Source organism: Hirundo rustica, chromosome 37 (genome assembly GCF_015227805.2).
Source record: "Hirundo rustica isolate bHirRus1 chromosome 37, bHirRus1.pri.v3, whole genome shotgun sequence".
NCBI lineage: Eukaryota > Metazoa > Chordata > Aves > Passeriformes > Hirundinidae > Hirundo > Hirundo rustica.
Window position 1 is genome coordinate 165092 of NC_053486.1, and position 19463 is coordinate 184554.

The window sequence follows — 19463 nt, forward strand, 5'->3', positions numbered from 1 at the left end:
TAAGATGAGTCTTCCTCGTCCTGACCTTTCTACCTTTTCAATGCATTCGTGACAAATGATTCCTTGGTAGAACTTACAGTTTCCTGTGTTCAATGGGTCCTGTAAGCAGGAAATCTGCAGCTATCTTATGTCCTATTGACCACATTTTGGTTTTCGTTACAAGCACAGCTACATAAACATAAAGCTGACAAGAAATGAGTTAACTAAATCCAGGATAGCTTATCCAAGATGCGGCTTCTGTTAACTGCGAACAAAGATTACCTATCTACTTCAGCTAATTCAGCAACTTATTATCTTAACTTTCCTAAAAAATCCTTAGTTCCTCAAAATTAACGTCTCAAGGGTCCTGTAAAAACGTGCCCGGGTGGATGTTCATACAGACATTAAGACCCGTTTAGAAGACATCAGCACAAATTTCTGTGACAGCAGTGAAGAACCCCACACCCGTTCTTTCCACATGGAGTCTTTTGCGAATACATTCGCACGCATTTTTCCCATCGGGAGAAGAGCGATTGGGATGGTGACGTAAGCGGTGTGGATGGAGTGGGCTGGAGTGGAATGGAGGCGGATGGGGCCGGATTAATGAGGACGGTTTGTACCTGGAGGGCGACAAAGGGCAGGGGAGGCGGCTGGGGGCGGATCCCGGCGGCAGCTGCTCCCGCCCCGGCGCGGCCGGATGTCCCTTGGAGCGGGAGCGGCGGCGTGGTGCGGGCCGGGCCGGGGCAAGGTGGGGATCGCGGGGAAAGGTGGGGGTCCCGGGGAAAGGTGGGGGTCCCGGGGAAAGGTGGGGGTCCCGGGGAAAGGTGGGGATCGCGGGGAAAGCTGGGGGTCCCGGGGAAAGGTGGGGGTCCCGGGGAAAGGTGGGGATCGCGGGGAAAGGTGGGGGTCCCGGGGAAAGGTGGGGATCCCGGGGAAAGGTGGGGGTCCCGGGGAAAGGTGGGGATCCCGGGGACAGGTGGGGGTCCCGGGGAAGGTGGGGGTCCCGGCAGGGCGCGGCCCAGGGCGGAGCGGCCGGGCCGGGCGAGGCGGCGGCGGGAGGACGGTGAGGCCGATGGCGGTGCCGCCGAGCCGGGGCCGCGGGAAGGGCCGTGAGGAGCAGCAGGAGCAGGAGCAGGAGGAGGAGGAGGAGGAGGCAGTTCCCGGGCCCGGGATGAGCGCTGGCATGTATTATCTGAGCGGAGCTGATGTCTCTCACCGCTTTAGCTCTAGAATTACTCTGAGGCCCGGGAAGGCCCCGAGCCCTCCGGCAGTGGAGCTTTGGCCAAGGGCGGGCTCGAGTGGCCCTCGGGGGCTTTGAGGCGGCCGGAGGAGAGGGGGGCCCGGGTTGGGCTGTGCCCCATGGGCAGGCGGGGCAGGTGCGGTTGTGGCTGAGCCGTGGGTTTGTGCCCAGCAGGGGCTCTCGGGTGTCCCGAATTGCCCGGTTTGGCGGTCGGTGGCCAGGTGCGTGTGGGAATGTTGACTCGGGGGTGTCCCTGAGGCGCCGTGTGCTGGCAGAGCTGTGCAGGTTCCACGTGTGCAGCGGGGCCGGGGCAGCTGCAGGTGGGAGGCAGTGAGTGTGCAGGAGGGCAGTGGCACCTGTGCTCAGCCTGGCCCTAAGCCTGCAATGGTTTGTGCTTCCCGCAGGTCTCCGGTTCAAGGCAGGACGTTCCAGCAGCCCGGAGCGGTGATCCAGAGGCAGCGGCTGCTCCTGTGTGGGGCTGGGTTTGGATCCAGCTGCTCCCAGGCTCCTCTCAGGCCTTTGGAAAGCCAGGGCATTTATCTGGCACCCCTGTGACCCAAGAGAAGTATCTTCCCTATAAATCTCCTGGGGATCTGGGAATGCACAGCACGGGGTGTCACCCACACCTGGGGAGCTGCCAGCTGAGTCCCCAGCGCAGAATGGAGCATTGCTCCAGGGACAAGCTGTGGGATGGCTCCAATCCCACTGACCCTGGGAGCTCTGGCCTCCACCCTGCACCCCTGGGAAGCTTTCCCTTGCAGTTCAGCCCCACTTAATTTTGGGGCTTTGTGATCCATGTGCACTGCAGCTGCACCTTGGAGTGCCCTGGGATCCAGTGACACCCTCCTGGGCTCTGGGGTGCCCTGGCGTGTGCTGTGGACAGGAGGGAAGCAGAGGGAGCTTGGGGAAGGTGTCCCCAGGGAGAAATGGGGAGCAGGAGCTTGTGTGGCTGTGCCCAGAAAGCTGGGAGGGCTCTTGGCAAAGGGCTGATGGTCCAAGAGAGAGGCAGAAGTGTTGCAGGGAGGAAACAGCTTGGCCATTGCATGGGGAAGCTGGGCCCTGGCACCAGTGCATCAGGTGCAGGGGCTGAAGGAAGCAGCTGGAGCTGCTCTTTTCTGGATCCTGCTCCACAGCACCTGGCAGTGGCCATCCCATAGGATCAGCGCTGTGGAGGAGCGACTGGGAAGGGGGGTCAGGGCCAGCGCTGCTCCTTTGGGCTGCCCTTGTTCCCCTCTTGGGACAGGATTAGGATTTGGAAGGGCTGTGGAGCCCCAGCTGTGCTCCCTGCCTGGTGCAGCTGAGAATTGCAGTGCAGGTGCTTCCCTGCCCTTGGTCAGCCTTGGCCCCTGCTCCTTTTGCTGCCAGATGAGCCGCAGGGCTCCTTCTCCTGCAGCCCCAGCTCCTGCCAGCCCTGGTCCTGTCCCTTGCCAGCTGCTCCTCTTTGTCTCTCAGCTCGTGGCACTGGGATTTCAGCACGTGCCAGCAGTGCTGAGGAGCAGGGAGAGCAGGGCCAGGTGAGGGAGGCACGTGGAAAAGGCTTTGTGCTCCAAGGGGATCCTTTCCACGGGCCAGGAGAGCTGCAGGGAGGGGAAAAAGATGCCAGTGAAACATTTCACAGAGTGCTCGGGCACAGACCCAGCAGGCACGGCCCCCCCAGGTGCCCCCATGCATGGATGGAGGGTGTGAAAAACAAGGTTTGCTTATTTACAACAAAATCTGCGATTAATAAAAAATGAAAAGACATTTAGGAGATAGAAAAGCAAGATATGACCGGGTGACTTAGTATTCAGCCAAGAGCAAACTTCTAAGGAAATAGCTCAGCTTGCTCCTTAAAAGTTTTACCCTGTTGGTTACTCATTAAATCAACAACATGATTCAAACCTTTTTCTTGAGTGTGAATTTCTTTGTTCAGTTTCAACTCCTGTGACCGTTTCAACTTGCAGACCCATCTGCAAGTGGCTCCATCTGGTCTGGTAGCACAGGTTCAATAAAGTCCTGTCCTGGAGATTTTGGCTGTCTTCACCTGGATAAGGTAATTCAGGAATGCGAGGGATTTTCTCCATCCTTCTGGTGTAGCCAGTTTGGATGCCACAAAACCAGTCCCTACTTTAATACCATGTTCTAGCCGAAAAGATACATTCATCACACTACTTATGTCTGTTAGGAAATTTAATCCATGAACACCAGAGGTTTGTGTCCAAAAAGGAGACAGAGGAGTCCTTTTACTTTATTCCAATAAAGGGAGAGGCCATGGGGCATTTCCCTGGGGTCTCTCAGATTTTCGGAGGACGCAGCCTCCTTTTTATCCCAATTTCCCGGCCGCATTTCGCTCTCACTTTCCCCATTTGCCGAGGTACTTGAGAGGCACAGACTTCCCCAAATGCCTAAGCCCTGAGATTCCCCTTTTAATGTATAACCCCTCCCGCCTAATTTTTAATTCTTCTGGGATTTATGGGTTTTCCCCATTGTTACTTTCACCTTTCGATATCCAATTTCATTTACAAACAACCCTATGGTTCGTTTGTGAATGCAAATTTCTTTTCCATTCACCAATCAGTAGAATCCTTCCCATTGTTTCTCTCATCTCTCAATGCTGGTTTTATCTACCAGGGGACCCAGGGCTTGTTTGTAAAGACAAATCTTGTCCTTCCTCTCAGCGGCGCAGAGGATTTCCCTGGAAAAAGGCTGTTCTGGAGTCACTGCCAGGTGCCAGTGGATGCTGTTGGGTGCTGACGGGGCAGGAGCTGCTGATGGCGCACTCCTCCCGCTCTGGTGGCACCCACTGCCCTGTGCCAGTCCCAGCACGGGACGGGCTTGTGGGGGGGACTGGGCTGGGCTGGGAATGGACAGGGGAGGATGGAATGGCGATGGAAGTGGCTGGGGACGTGCAGAGAAGCCAGGCTAGAAAAAAGTGCACAAAGGAGACAGAGGAGTCCTGAAACTTTTGGAATAAAGGGAGGGAGTGCCCTGAGGCACACGCCCCTGGGATCTCTCTCGAGGTTTTGGAGGGTGCAGCCTGTTTTTATTCTCAACTCCTGATCGCATGTTGCTCTCTCCCCACTGCCTGAGGTGCCAGGTAAGGTAGAGCCTTCCCGAACCGCCGACCACATATTCCCCCCTTGAACACGTGTTCCATTTTCCCCTGAAGTTCCCAAGTTCAGGCTGCCTGGGTTCTGCGGGTCCACCAGAAGTTCCGACAGTCTGCAATTTCACTTTGTGCGGACCCATGTGTCATCTTGCCCTCCAGTTCAGGAGCTCAAACTCTCCGGGACAGGGTTCTGTAACAAACGTGCCCGGGTGGATGTTCATACAGACATTAAGAGCCGTTTAGAAGACATCAGCACAAATTTCTGTGACAGCAGTGAAGAACCCCACACCCGTTCTTTCCACATCGAGTTTTTGCGAATACATTTGCACACATTTTTCCCATCGGGAGAAGAGCGATTGGGATGGGGATGGAGGTGGTGTGGAAGTGGGCTGGGGTGGAATGGAGGCGGATGGAGCCGGATTAATGAGCACGGTTTGTACCTGGCGGGCGACAAAGGGGAGAGGACGCGGCCGGGGGCGGATCCCGGCGGCAGCTGCTCCCGCCCCGGCGCGGCCGGATGTCCCTTGGAGCGGGAGCGGCGGCGTGGTGCGGGCCGGGCCGGGGCAAGGTGGGGATCGCGGGGAAAGGTGGGGGTCCCGGGGAAAGGTGGGGATCCCGGGGAAAGGTGGGGGTCCCGGTGAAAGGTGGGGGTCCCGGTGAAAGGTGGGGATCCCGGGGAAAGGTGGGGATCGCGGGGAAAGGTGGGGGTCCCGGGGAAAGCTGGGGGTCCCGGGGAAAGGTGGGGGTCCCGGTGAAAGGTGGGGGTCCCGGGGAAAGGTGGGGATCGCGGGGAAAGGTGGGGGTCCCGGGGAAAGGTGGGGATCCCGGGGAAAGGTGGGGGTCCCGGCAGGGCGCGGCCCAGGGCGGAGCGGCCGGGCCGGGCGAGGCGGCGGCGGGAGGACGGTGAGGCCGATGGCGGTGCCGCCGAGCCGGGGCCGCGGGAAGGGCCGTGAGGAGCAGCAGGAGCAGGAGCAGGAGGAGGAGGAGGAGGAGGCAGTTCCCGGGCCCGGGATGAGCGCTGGCATGTATTATCTGAGCGGAGCTGATGTCTCTCACCGCTTTAGCTCTAGAATTACTCTGAGGCCCGGGAAGGCCCCGAGCCCTCCGGCAGTGGAGCTTTGGCCAAGGGCGGGCTCGAGTGGCCCTCGGGGGCTTTGAGGCGGCCGGAGGAGAGGGGGGCCCGGGTTGGGCTGTGCCCCATGGGCAGGCGGGGCAGGTGCGGTTGTGGCTGAGCCGTGGGTTTGTGCCCAGCAGGGGCTCTCGGGTGTCCCGAATTGCCCGGTTTGGCGGTCGGTGGCCAGGTGCGTGTGGGAATGTTGACTCGGGGGTGTCCCTGAGGCGCCGTGTGCTGGCAGAGCTGTGCAGGTTCCACGTGTGCAGCGGGGCCGGGGCAGCTGCAGGTGGGAGGCAGTGAGTGTGCAGGAGGGCAGTGGCACCTGTGCTCAGCCTGGCCCTAAGCCTGCAATGGTTTGTGCTTCCCGCAGGTCTCCGGTTCAAGGCAGGACGTTCCAGCAGCCCGGAGCGGTGATCCAGAGGCAGCGGCTGCTCCTGTGTGGGGCTGGGTTTGGATCCAGCTGCTCCCAGGCTCCTCTCAGGCCTTTGGAAAGCCAGGGCATTTATCTGGCACCCCTGTGACCCAAGAGAAGTATCTTCCCTATAAATCTCCTGGGGATCTGGGAATGCACAGCACGGGGTGTCACCCACACCTGGGGAGCTGCCAGCTGAGTCCCCAGCGCAGAATGGAGCATTGCTCCAGGGACAAGCTGTGGGATGGCTCCAATCCCACTGACCCTGGGAGCTCTGGCCTCCACCCTGCACCCCTGGGAAGCTTTCCCTTGCAGTTCAGCCCCACTTAATTTTGGGGCTTTGTGATCCATGTGCACTGCAGCTGCACCTTGGAGTGCCCTGGGATCCAGTGACACCCTCCTGGGCTCTGGGGTGCCCTGGCGTGTGCTGTGGACAGGAGGGAAGCAGAGGGAGCTTGGGGAAGGTGTCCCCAGGGAGAAATGGGGAGCAGGAGCTTGTGTGGCTGTGCCCAGAAAGCTGGGAGGGCTCTTGGCAAAGGGCTGATGGTCCAAGAGAGAGGCAGAAGTGTTGCAGGGAGGAAACAGCTTGGCCATTGCATGGGGAAGCTGGGCCCTGGCACCAGTGCATCAGGTGCAGGGGCTGAAGGAAGCAGCTGGAGCTGCTCTTTTCTGGATCCTGCTCCACAGCACCTGGCAGTGGCCATCCCATAGGATCAGCGCTGTGGAGGAGCGACTGGGAAGGGGGGTCAGGGCCAGCGCTGCTCCTTTGGGCTGCCCTTGTTCCCCTCTTGGGAGAGGATTAGGATTTGGAAGGGCTGTGGAGCCCCAGCTGTGCTCCCTGCCTGGCTTGCAGCTGAGAATTGCAGTGCAGGTGCTTCCCTGCCCTTGGTCAGCCTTGGCCCCTGCTCCTCTTTGCTGCCAGATGAGCCGCAGGGCTCCTTCTCCTGCAGCCCCAGCTCCTGCCAGCCCTGGCTCCTGTCCCTTGCCAGCTGCTCCTCTTTGTACTCTCAGCTCGTGGCACTGGGATTTCAGCACTGTGCCAGCAGTGCTGAGGAGCAGGGAGAGCAGGGCCAGGTGAGGGAGGCACGTGGAAAAGGCTTTGTGCTCCAAGGGGATCCTTTCCACGGGCCAGGAGAGCTGCAGGGAGGGGAAAAAGATGCCAGTGAAACACTTTCACAGAGTGCTCGGGCACAGACCCAGCAGGCACGGCCCCCCCAGGTGCCCCCATGCATGGATGGAGGGTGTGAAAAACAAGGTTTGCTTATTTACAACAAAATCTGCGATTAATAAAAAATGAAAAGACATTTAGGAGATAGAAAAGCAAGATATGACCGGGTGACTTAGTATTCAGCCAAGAGCAAACTTCTAAGGAAATAGCTCAGCTTGCTCCTTAAAAGTTTTACCCTGTTGGTTACTCATTAAATCAACAACATGATTCAAACCTTTTTCTTGAGTGTGAATTTCTTTGTTCAGTTTCAACTCCTGTGACCGTTTCAACTTGCAGACCCATCTGCAAGTGGCTCCATCTGGTCTGGTAGCACAGGTTCAATAAAGTCCTGTCCTGGAGATTTTGGCTGTCTTCACCTGGATAAGGTAATTCAGGAATGCGAGGGATTTTCTCCATCCTTCTGGTGTAGCCAGTTTGGATGCCACAAAACCAGTCCCTACTTTAATACCATGTTCTAGCCGAAAAGATACATTCATCACACTACTTATGTCTGTTAGGAAATTTAATCCATGAACACCAGAGGTTTGTGTCCAAAAAGGAGACAGAGGAGTCCTTTTACTTTATTCCAATAAAGGGAGAGGCCATGGGGCATTTCCCTGGGGTCTCTCAGATTTTCGGAGGACGCAGCCTCCTTTTTATCCCAATTTCCCGGCCGCATTTCGCTCTCACTTTCCCCATTTGCCGAGGTACTTGAGAGGCACAGACTTCCCCAAATGCCTAAGCCCTGAGATTCCCCTTTTAATGTATAACCCCTCCCGCCTAATTTTTAATTCTTCTGGGATTTATGGGTTTTCCCCATTGTTACTTTCACCTTTCGATATCCAATTTCATTTACAAACAACCCTATGGTTCGTTTGTGAAGGCAAATTTCTTCTTTTCCATTCACCAATCAGTAGAATCCTTCCCATTGTTTCTCTCATCTCTCAATGCTAGTTTTATCTACCAGCGGACCCAGGGCTTGTTTGTAAAGACAAATCTTGACCTTCCTCTCAGCGGCGCAGAGGATTTCCCTGGAAAAAGGCTGTTCTGGAGTCACTGCCAGGTGCCAGTGGATGCTGTTGGGTGTTGACGGGGCAGGAGCTGCTGATGGCGCACTCCTCCCGCTCTGGTGGCACCCACTGCCCTGTGCCAGTCCCAGCACGGGACGGGCTTGTGGGGGGGACTGGGCTGGGCTGGGAATGGACAGGGGAGGATGGAATGGCGATGGAAGTGGCTGGGGACCGTGCAGAGAAGCCAGGCTAGAAAAAGTGCACAAAGGGGACAGAGGAGTCCTGCAACTTTATTGGAATAAAGGGAGGGAGTGCCCTGAGGCACACGCCCCTGGGATCTCTCGAGGTTTTGGAGGGTGCAGCCTGTTTTTATTCTCAACTCCCGATCGCATGTTGCTCTCTCCCATTCCCCACTGCCTGAGGTACCAGGTAAGGTAGAGCCTTCCCGAACCGCCGACCACATATTCCCCCCTTGACCACGTGTTCCATTTTCCCCTGAAGTTCCGAAGTTCCGGCTGCCTGGGTTCTGCGGGTCCACCAGAAGTTCCGATCGTCTGCAATTTCACTTTGTGCGGACCCATGTGTCATCTTGCCCTCCAGTTCAGGAGCTCAAACTCTCCGGGTCAGGGTTCTGTAACAAACGTGCCCGGGTGGATGTTCATACAGACATTAAGACCCATTTAGAAGACATCAGCACACATTTCTGTGACAGCAGTGAAGAACCCCACACCCGTTCTTTCCACATGGAGTCTTTTGCGAATACATTCGCACGCATTTTTCCCATCGCGACGAGAGCGATTGGGATGGGGACGGAGGCGGCGTGGATGGAGTGGGCTGGAGTGGAATGGAGGTGGATGGGGCTAGAGGCGATTGAGATGCGGATGGAGCCGGATTAATGAGGACGGTTTGTACATGGAGGGCGACAAAGGGGAGAGGAGGCGGCCGGGGGCGGATCCCGGCGGCAGCTGCTCCCGCCCCGGCGCGGCCGGATGTCCCTTGGAGCGGGAGCGGCGGCGTGGTGCGGGCCGGGCCGGGGCAAGGTGGGGATCGCGGGGAAAGGTGGGGATCGCGGGGAAGGTTGGAAGGGTGGGGATCCGCGGGTAAAGGTGGGGGTCCGGGAGAAGGTGGGGATCCCGGGGAAAGGTGGGGGTCCCGGCAGGGGGCGGCCCAGGGCGGAGCGGCCGGGCCGGGCGAGGCGGCGGCGGGTGGACGGTGAGGCCGATGGCGGTGCCGCCGAGCCGGGGCGCGGGAAGGGGCCGTGAGGAGGCAGCAGAGCAGGAGGCAGGAGCAGGAGGAGGAGGAGGCAGTTCCCGGGCCCGGGATGAGCGCTGGCATGTATTATCTGAGCGGAGGCTGATGTCTCTCACCGCGCTTAGCTCTAGAATTACTTCTGAGGCCCGGGAAGGGCCCCGAGCCCTCCGGCAGTGGAGCTTTGGCCAAGGGCGGGCTCGAGTGGCCCTCGGGGGCTTTGAGGCGGCCGGAGGAGAGGGGGGCCCGGGTTGTGCTGTGCCCCATGGGCAGGGTGCGGTTGGGGCTGAGCCGTGGGGTTTGTGCCCAGCAGGGCTTCTCGGGTGTCCCGAATTGCCCGGTTTGGCGGTCGGTGGCCAGGAGCGTGTGGGAATGTTGACTCGGGGGTGTCCCTGAGGCGCCGTGTGCTGGCAGAGCTGTGCAGGTTCCACGTGTGCAGCGGGGCCGGGGCAGCTGCAGGTGGGAGGCAGTGAGTGTGCAGGAGGGCAGTGGCACCTGTGCTCAGCCTGGCCCTAAGCCTGCAATGGTTTGTGCTTCCCGCAGGTCTCCGGTTCAAGGCAGGACGTTCCAGCATCCCAGAGCGGTGATCCAGAGGCAGCGGCTGCTCCTTTGAGGGGCTGAGGTTGGATCCAGCTGCTCCCAAGCTCCTCTCAGGCCTTTGGAAAGCTGGGGCATTTATCTGGCACCCCTGTGACCCAAGAGAAGTATCTTCCCTATAAATCTTCTGGGGATCTGGGAATGCACAGCACGGGGTGTCACCCACTGCTGGGGAGCTGGGAATGCAGAGCACACGGTGTCACCCAACCTGGGGAGCTGCCAGCTGAGTCCCCGGCGCAGAACTGAGCATTGCTCCAGGGACAAGCTGTGGGATGGCTCCAATCCCACTGACCCTGGGAGCTCTGGCCTCCACCCTGCACCCCTGGGAAGCTTTCCCTTGCAGTTCAGCCCCACTTAAATTTGGGGCTTTGTGATCCATGTGCACTCCAGCTGCACCTTGGGGTGCCCTGGATCCAGTGACACCCTCCTGGGCTCTGGGGTGCCCTGGCGTGTGCTGGGGACAGGAGGGAAGCAGAGGGTGCTTGGGGAAGGTGCCCCCAGGGAGAAATGGGGAGCAGGAGCCTGTGTGGCTGTGCCCAGAAAGCTGGGAGGGCTCTTGGCAAAGGGCTGATGGTCCAAGAGAGAGGCAGAAGCCTTGCAGGGAGGAAACAGCTTGGCCATTGCATGGGGAAGCTGGGCCCTGGCACCAGTGCATCAGGTGCAGGGGGTGAAGGAAGCAGCTGGAGCTGCTCTTTTCTGGATCCTGCTCCACAGCACCTGGCAGTGGCCATCCCATGGGATCAGCGCTGTGGAGGAGCGACTGGGAAGGGGGGGTCAGGGCCAGCGCTGCTCCTTTGGGCTGCCCTTGTTCCCCTCTTGGGAGAGGATTAGGATTTGGAAGGGCTGTGGAGCCCCAGCTGTGCTCCCTGCCTGGTGCAGCTGGGAATTGCAGTGCAGGTGCTTCCCTGCCCTTGGTCAGCCTTGGCCCCTGCTCCTCTTGCTGCCAGATGAGCCGCAGGGCTCCTTCTCCTGCAGCCCCAGCTCCTGCCAGGCCCTGCTCCCTGTCCCTTGCCAGCTGCTCCTCTTTGGCTCTCAGCTCGTGGCACTGGGATTTCAGCACGTGCCAGCAGTGCTGAGGAACAGGGAGAGCAGGGCCAGGTGAGGGAGGCACGTAGAAAGGCTTTGTGCTCAAAGGGAATCCTTTCCATGGGCCAGGAGAGCTGCAGGGAGGAGAAAAAGATGCCAGTGAAACATTTCACAGAGTGCTCGGGCACAGACCCAGCAGGCACGGCTCCATCTGGTCTGGTAGCACAAGTTCAATAAAGTCCTGTCCTGGAGATTCAGGCTGTCTTCACCTGGATAGATAATTCAGGAATGCGACGGATTTTCTCCATCCTTCTGGTGTAGCCAGTTTGGATGCCACAAAACCAGTCCCTACTTTAATACCATGTTCTAGCCGAAAAGATAATCATCACATACTATGTCTGTTAGGAAATTTAATCCATGAACACCAGAGGTTTGTGTCCAAAAAGGAGACAGAGGAGTCCTTTTACTTTATTCCAATAAAGGGAGAGGCCATGGGGCATTTCTCCTGGGGTCTCTCAGATTTTGGAGGACGCCGCCTCCTTTTTATCCCAATTTCTCAGCCGCATTTCGCTCTCACTTTCCCCATTTGCCGAGGTACTTGAGAGGCACAGACTTCCCGAAATGCCTAAGCCCTGAGATTCCCCTTTTAATGTACAACCCCTCCCGCCTAATTTTTAATTCTTCTGGGATTTATGGGTTTTCCCCATTGTTACTTTCACCATTCGATACCCAGTTTCATTTACAAACAACCCTCTGGTTCGTTTGTGAAGGCAAATTTCTTCTTTTCCATTCACCAATCAGTAGAATCCTTCCCATTGTTTCTCTCATCTCTCAATGCTAGTTTTATCTACCAGCGGACCCAGGGCTTGTTTGTAAAGACAAATCTTGACCTTCCTCTCAGCGGCCGCAGAGGATTCCCTGGAAAAAGGCTGTTCTGGAGTCACTGCCCGGTGCCAGTGGATGCTGTTGGGTGTTGACGGGGCAGGAGGTGCTGATGGCGCACTCCTCCCGCTCTGGTGGCACCCACTGCCCTGTGCCAGTCCCAGCACGGGACGGGCTTGTGGGGGGGGACTGGGCTGGGCTGGGAATGGACAGGGGAGGATGGAATGGCGATGGAAGTGGCTGGGGACCATGCAGAGAAGCCAGGCTAGAAAAAATGCACAAAGGGGACAGAGGAGTCCTGAAACTTTATTGGAATAAAGGGAGGGAGTGCCCTGAGGCACACGCCCCTGGGATCTCTCTCGAGGTTTTGGAGGGTGCAGCCTGTTTTTATTCTCAACTCCCCATCGCATGTTGTTCTCTCCCTTTCCCCACTGCCTGAGGTGCCAGGTAAGGTAGAGCCTTCCCGAACCGCCGACCACATATTCCCCCCTTGACCACGTGTTCCATTTTCCCCTGAAGTTCCGAAGTTCAGGCTGCCTGGGTTCTGCGGGTCCACTAGAAGTTCCCAGTCTGCAGTTTCACTTTGTGCGGACCCATGTGTCATCTTGCCCTCCAGTTCAGGAGCTCAAACTCTCCGGGTCAGGGTTCTGTAACAAACGTGCCCGGGTGGATGTTCATGCAGACATTAAGACCCATTTAGAAGACATCAGCACAAATTTCTGTGATAGCAGTGAAGAACCTCACACCCGTTCTTTCCACATGGAGTCTTTTGCGAATACATTCGAACGCATTTTTCCAATCGCGACGAGAGCGATTGGGATGGGGATGGAGGCGGTGTGGATGGAGTGGGCTGGAGTGGAAGGGAGGTGGATGGGGCGGGATTAATGAGGCCGGTTTGTAACATGGAGGGCGACAAAGGGCAGAGGAGGCGGCTGGGGGCGGATCCCGGCGGCAGCTGCTCCCGCCCCGGCGCGGCCGGATGTCCCTTGGAGCGGTAGCGGCGGCGTGGTGCGGGCCGGGCCGGGGCAAGGTGGGGATCGCGGGGAAAGGTGGGGGTCCCGGGAAAGGTGGGGGTCCGGGGAAAGGTGGGGGTCCCGGGGAAAGGTGGGGGTCCCGGAGGGCGCGGCCCAGGGCGGAGCGGCGGGCCGGGCGAGGCGGCGCGGGAGGACGGTGAGGCGATGGCGGTGCCGCCGAGCCGGGGGCCGCGGGAAGGGCCGTGAGAAGAGCAGCAGGAGGAGGAGGAGGAGGAGGAGGAGGAGGAGGCGTTCCCGGGCCCGGGATGAGCGCTGGCATGTATTATCTGAGCGGAGCTGATGTCTCTCACCGCTTTAGCTCTAGAATTACTCTGAGGCCCGGGAAGGCCCCGAGCCCTCCGGCAGTGGAGCTTTGGCCAAGGGCGGGCTCGAGTGGCCCTCGGGGGCTTTGAGGCGGCCGGAGGAGAGGGGGGCCCGGGTTGGGCTGTGCCCCATGGGCAGGCGGGGCAGGTGCGGTTGTGGCTGAGCCGTGGGGTTTGTGCCCAGCAGGGGCTCTCGGGTGTCCCGAATTGCCCGGTTTGGCGGTCGGTGGCCAGGTGCGTGTGGGAATGTTGACTCGGGGGTGTCCCTGAGGCGCCGTGTGCTGGCAAAGCTGAGCAGGTTCCACGTGTGCAGCGGGGCCGGGGCAGCTGCAGGTGGGAGGCAGTGAGTGTGCAGGAGGGCAGTAGCACCTGTGCTCAGCCTGGCCCTGAGCCTGGAATGGTTTGTGCTTCCCGCAGGTCTCCGGTTCAAGGCAGGACGTTCCAGCAGCCTGGAGCGGTGATCCAGAGGCAGCGGCTGCTCCTGTGTGGGGCTGGGTTTGGATCCAGCTGCTCCCGAACTCCTCTCAGGCCTTTGGAAAGCCAGGGCATCTCTCCTGCAGCCTTGTAGACCCAAGAGAAGTATCTTCCCTATAAATCTTCTGGGGAGCTGGGAATGCACAGCACGGGGTGTCACCCACTCCTGGGGAGCTGGGAATGCACAGCACGAGGTGTCACCCACACCTGGGGAGCTGCCAGCTGAGTCCCCAGGGCACAACTGAGCATTGTTCCAGGGACAAGCTGTGGGATGGCTCCAATCCCACTGACACTGGGAGCTCTGGCCTCCGCCCTGTACCCCTGGGAAGCTTTCCCTTGCAGTTCAGCCCCACTTAAATTTGGGGCTTTGTGATCCATGTGCACTCCAGCTGCACCTTGGGGTGCCCTGGGATCCACTGACATCCTCCTGGGCTCTGGGGTGCCCTGGCGTGTGCTGGGGACAGGAGGGAAGCAGAGGGTGCTTGGGGAAGGTGTCCCCAGGGAGAAATGGGGAGCAGGAGCTTGTGTGGCTGTGCCCAGAAAGCTGGGAGGGCTCTTGGCAAAGGGCTGATGGTCCGAGAGAGAGGCAGAAGCCTTGCAGGGAGGAAACAGCTTGGCCATTGCATGGGGAAGCTGGGCCCTGGCACCAGTGCATCAGGTGCAGGGGGTGAAGGAAGCAGCTGGAGCTGCTGTTTTCTGGATCCTGCTCCACAGCACCTGGCAGTGGCCATCCCATGGGATCAACGCTGTGGAGGAGCGACTGGGAAGGGGGGGTCAGGGCCAGCGCTGCTCCTTTGGGCTGCCTTTGTTCCCCTCTTGGGACAGGATTAGGATTTGGAAGGGCTGTGGAGCCCCAGCTGTGCTCCCTGCCTGGTGCAGCTGGGAATTGCAGTGCAGGTGCTTCCCTGCCCTTGGTCAGCCTTGGCCCCTGCTCCTCTTGCTGCCAGATGTGCCGCAGGGCTCCTTCTCCTGCAGCCCCAGCTCCTGCCAGCCCTGCTCCCTGTCCCTTGCCAGCTGCTCCTCTTTGGCTCTCAGCTCGTGGCACTGGGATTTCAGCATGTGCCAGCAGTGCTGAGGAACAGGAAGAGCAGGGCCAGGTGAGGGAGGCACGTAGAAAAGGCTTTGTGCTCCAAGGGGATCCTTTCGACGGGCCAGGAGAGCTGCAGGGAGGAGAAAAAGATGCCAGTGAAACACTTCACAGAGTGCTCGGGCACAGACCCAGCAGGCACGGCACCCCCCAGGTACCCCCATGCATGGATGGAGGGAGTGAAAAACAAGGTTTGCTTTTTTACAACAAAATCTGCGATTAATAAAAAATAAAAAGACATTTAGGAGATAGAAAAGCAAGATGTGACTGGGTGACTTAGTATTCAGCCAAGAGCAAACTTCTAAGGAAATAGCTCAGCTTGCTCCTTAAAAGTTTTACCCTGTTGGTTACTCATTAAATCAACAACATGATTCAAACCTTTTTCTTGAGTGTGAATTTCTTTGTTCAGTTTCAACTCCTGCGACCGTTTTAACTTGCACACCCATCTGCAAGTGGCTCCATCTGGTCTGGTAGCACAGGTTCAATAAAGTCCTCTCCTGGAAATTTTGGCTGTCTTCACCGGGATAAGATAATTCAGGAATGCGAGGGATTTTCTCCGTCCTTCTGGCGTAGCCATTTTGGGTGCCACAAAACCAGTCCCTACTTTAATACCATGTTCTAGCCGAAAATATACATTCATCACACTACTTATGTCTGTTAGGAAATTTAATCCATGAACACCTGAGGTTTATGTCCAAAAAGGAGACAGAGAAGTCCTTTTACTTTATTCCAGCAAAGGGACAGGCCATGGGGCATTTCCCCTGGGGTCTTTCAGATTTTCAGAGGACGCAGCCTCCTTTTTATCCCAATTTCCTGGCCGCATTTCGCTCTCACTTTCCCCATTTGCCGAGGTACTTGAGAGGCACAGACTTCCCGAAATGCCTAAGCCCTGAGATTCCCCTTTTAATGTACAACCCCTCCGGCCTAATTTTTAATTCTTCTGGGATTTATCGGTTTTCCCCAGTATTACTTTCATCTTTCAATATCCAGTATCATTTACAAACAACCCTCCGGTTCGTTTGTGAAGGCAAATTTCTTCTTTTCCATTCATCAATCAGTAGAATCCTTCCCATTGTTTCTCTCATCTCTCAGTGCTGGTTTTATCTACCAGCCGACCCAGGGCTTGTCTGTAAAGACAAATCTTGACCTTCCTCTCAGCGGCACAGAGGATTTCCCTGGAAAAAGGCTGTTCTGGAGTCAGTGCCAGGTGCCAGTGGATGCTGTTGGGTGCTGACGGGGCAGGAGCTGCTGATGGCGCACTCCTCCCGCTCTGGTGGCACCCACTGCCCTGTGCCAGTCCCAGCACGGGACGGGCTTGTGGGGGGGACTGGGCTGGGCTGGGAATGGACAGGGGAGGATGGAATGGCGATGGAAGTGGCTGGGGACCGTGCAGAGAAGCCAGGCTAGAAAAAAGTGCACAAAGGGGACAGAGGAGTCCTGAAACTTTATTGGAATAAAGGGAGGGAGTACCCTGAGGCACACGCCCCTGGGATCTCTCTCGAGGTTTTGGAGGGTGCAGCCTGTTTTTATTCTCAACTCCCCATCGCATGTTGCTCTCTCCCTTTCCCCACTGCCTGAGGTACCAGGTAAGGTAGAGCCTTCCCGAACCGCTGACCACATATTCCCCCCTTGACCACGTGTTCCATTTTCCCCTGAAGTTCCGAAGTTCAGGCTGCCTGGGTTCTGCGGGTCCACCAGAAGTTCCGACGGTCTGCAGTTTCACTTTGTGCGGACCCATGTGTCATCTTGCCCTCCAGTTCAGGAGCTCAAACGCTCCGGGCCAGGGTTCTGTAACAAACGTGCCCGGGTGGATGTTCATACAGACATTAAGACCCGTTTAGAAGACATCAGCACAAATTTCTGTGACAGCAGTGAAGAACCACACACCCATTCTTTCCACATGGAGTCTTTTGCGAACACATTCGCACCCATTTTTCCCATCGGGAGAAGAGCGACTGGGATGGGGACGGAGGCGGTGTGGATGGAGTGAGCTGGGGTGGAATGGAGGCGGATGGAGCCGGATTAATGAGGACGGTTTGTAACATGGAGGGCGACAAAGGGGAGAGGAGGCGGCTGGGGGCGGATCCCGGCGGCAGCTGCTCCCGCCCCGGCGCGGCCGGATGTCCCTTGGAGCGGGAGCGGCGGCGTGGTGCGGGCCGGGCCGGGGCAAGGTGGGGATCGCGGGGCAAGGTGGGGATCGCGGGGAAAGGTGGGGGTCCCGGGGAAAGGTGGGGATCCCGGGGAAAGGTGGGGATCGCGGGGAAAGGTGGGGGTCCCGGGGAAAGGTGGGGGTCCCGGCAGGGCGCGGCCCAGGGCGGAGCGGCCGGGCCGGGCGAGGCGGCGGCGGGAGGACGGTGAGGCCGATGGCGGTGCCGCCGAGCCGGGGCCGCGGGAAGGGCCGTGAGGAGCAGCAGGAGCAGGAGGAGGAGGAGGAGGAGGAGGAGGAGGCAGTTCCCGGGCCCGGGATGAGCGCTGGCATGTATTATCTGAGCGGAGCTGATGTCTCTCACCGCTTTAGCTCTAGAATTCCTCTGAGGCCCGGGAAGGCCCCGAGCCCTCCGGCAGTGGAGCTTTTGCCAAGGGCGGGCTCGAGTGGCCCTCGGGGGCTTTGAGGCGGCCGGAGGAGAGGGGGGCCCGGGTTGGGCTGTGCCCCATGGGCAGGCGGGGCAGGTGCGGTTGTGGCTGAGCCGTGGGGTTTGTGCCCAGCAGGGGCTCTCGGGTGTCCCGAATTGCCCGGTTTGGCAGTCGGTGGCCAGGAGCGTGTGGGAATGTTGACTCGGGGGTGTCCCTGAGGCGCCGTGTGCTGGCAGAGCTGTGCAGGTTCCACGTGTGCAGCGGGGCCGGGGCAGCTGCAGGTGGGAGGCAGTGAGTGTGCAGGAGGGCAGTGGCACCTGTGCTCAGCCTGGCCCTAAGCCTGCAATGGTTTGTGCTTCCCGCAGGTCTCCGGTTCAAGGCAGGACGTTCCAGCAGCCCAGAGCGGTGATCCAGAGGCAGCGGCTGCTCCTGTGAGGGGCTGAGGTTGGATCCAGCTGCTCCCAAGCTCCTCTCAGGCCTTTGGAAAGCCGGGGCATTTATCTGGCACCCCTGTGACCCAAGAGAAGTATCTTCCCTATAAATCTTCTGGGGATCTGGGAATGCACAGCACGGGGTGTCACCCACTCCTGGGGAGCTGGGAATGCAGAGCACGAGGTGTCACCCACACCTGGGGAGCTGCCAGCTGAGTCCCCAGCGCAGAACTGAGCATTGTTCCAGGGACAAGCTGTGGGATGGCTCCAATCCCACTGACCCTGGGAACTCTGGGCTCCACCCTGCACCCCTGGGAAGCTTTCCCTTGCAGTCAGCCCCACTTAAATTTGGGGCTTTGTTCTCCATGTGCCCTGCACCTGCACCTTGGGGTGCCCTGGGATCCAGTGACACCCTCCTGAGCTCTGGGGTGCCCTGGCGTGTGCTGGGGACAGGAGGGAAGCAGAGGGTGCTTGGGGAAGGTGCCCCCAGGGAGAAATGGGGAGCAGGAGCCTGTGTGGCCGTGCCCAGAAAGCTGGGAGGGCTCTTGGCAAAGGGCTGATGGTCCAAGAGAGAGGCAGAAGCCTTGCAGGGAGGAAACAGCTTGGCCATTGCATGGGGAAGCTGGGCCCTGGCACCAGTGCATCAGGTGCAGGGGGTGAAGGAAGCAGCTGGAGCTGCTGTTTTCTGGATCCTGCTCCACAGCACCTGGCAGTGGCCATCCCGTGGGATCAGCGCTGTGGAGGAGCGACTGGGAAGGGGGGTCAGGGCCAGCGCTGCTCCTTTGGGCTGCCCTTGTTCCCCTCTTGGGACAGGATTAGGATTTGGAAGGGCTGTGGAGCCCCAGCTGTGCTCCCTGCCTGGTGCAGCTGGGAATTGCAGTGCAGGTGCTTCCCTGCCCTTGGTCAGCCTTGGCCCCTGCTCCTCTTGCTGCCAGATGAGCCGCAGGGCTCCTTCTCCTGCAGCCCCAGCTCCTGCCAGCCCTGCTCCCTGTCCCTTGCCAGCTGCTCCTCTTTGGCTCTCAGCTCGTGGCACTGGGATTTCAGCATGTGCCAGCAGTGCTGAGGAACAGGGAGAGCAGGGCCAGGTGAGGGAGGCACGTGGAAAAGGCTTTGTGCTCCAAGGGAATCCTTTCCACGGGCCTGCAGAGCTGCAGGGAGGAGAAAAAGATGCCAGTGAAACACTTCACAGAGTGCTCGGGCACAGACCCAGCAGGCACGGCACCCCCAGGTGGCCCCACTGCATGGATGGAGGGGGTGAAAAAGAGGTTTGCTTTTTTAAAAAAAATTCTGAGATTAATAAAAAATAAAAAGACGTTTAGGAGATAGAAAAGCAAGATATGACCGGGTGACTTAGTATTCAGCCTAGAGCACACCTGCTAAGGAAAAGGCTCAGCTCGCTCCTTAAAAGTTTCACCCTGTTGGTTACTCATTAAATCACCTACATGATTCAGACCTTTTTCTTGAGTGTGAATTTCTTTGTTCAGTTTCAACTCCTCCCGCAACCATTTTGTCATGTAGACCCATCTGCAAGTGGCTCCATTTGGTCTGGTAGCACAGGTTCAATAAAGTCCTGTCCTGCAGATTTTGGCTGTCTTCACCTGGATAAGATAATTCAGGAATGCGAGGGATTTTCTCCATCCTTCTGGTGCAGCCATTTTGGATGCCACAAAACCAGTCCCTACTTTAATACCATGTTCTAGCCGAAAATATACATTCATGACACTACTTATGTCTGTTAGGAAATTTAATCCATGAACA

General features: G+C 58.3%; 1 long non-coding RNA gene and 4 other non-coding genes across 5 annotated transcripts; all 5 read left to right on the plus strand.

Moving 5' to 3' along the window:
- Window positions 1–635: 635 nt before the first annotated feature.
- On the plus strand, window positions 636–3099 carry LOC120764776 (uncharacterized). The gene is made up of 2 exons (XR_005704272.1): window positions 636–727; window positions 1624–3099. It is a non-coding gene; the product is annotated as an uncharacterized LOC120764776 (long non-coding RNA).
- On the plus strand, window positions 1143–1226 carry LOC120764787 (small nucleolar RNA SNORD45). Its single transcript, XR_005704277.1, has one exon. It is a non-coding gene; the product is annotated as a small nucleolar RNA SNORD45 (small nucleolar RNA).
- Window positions 3100–5310: 2211 nt separating the features above from the next.
- Window positions 5311–5394, plus strand: LOC120764793 (small nucleolar RNA SNORD45). Its single transcript, XR_005704284.1, has one exon. It is a non-coding gene; the product is annotated as a small nucleolar RNA SNORD45 (small nucleolar RNA).
- A 7680-nt stretch (window positions 5395–13074) lies between these two features.
- On the plus strand, window positions 13075–13158 carry LOC120764794 (small nucleolar RNA SNORD45). Its single transcript, XR_005704285.1, has one exon. It is a non-coding gene; the product is annotated as a small nucleolar RNA SNORD45 (small nucleolar RNA).
- Window positions 13159–17157: 3999 nt separating this feature from the next.
- Window positions 17158–17241, plus strand: LOC120764790 (small nucleolar RNA SNORD45). Its single transcript, XR_005704281.1, has one exon. It is a non-coding gene; the product is annotated as a small nucleolar RNA SNORD45 (small nucleolar RNA).
- The last annotated feature ends 2222 nt before the right edge of the window (window positions 17242–19463 follow it).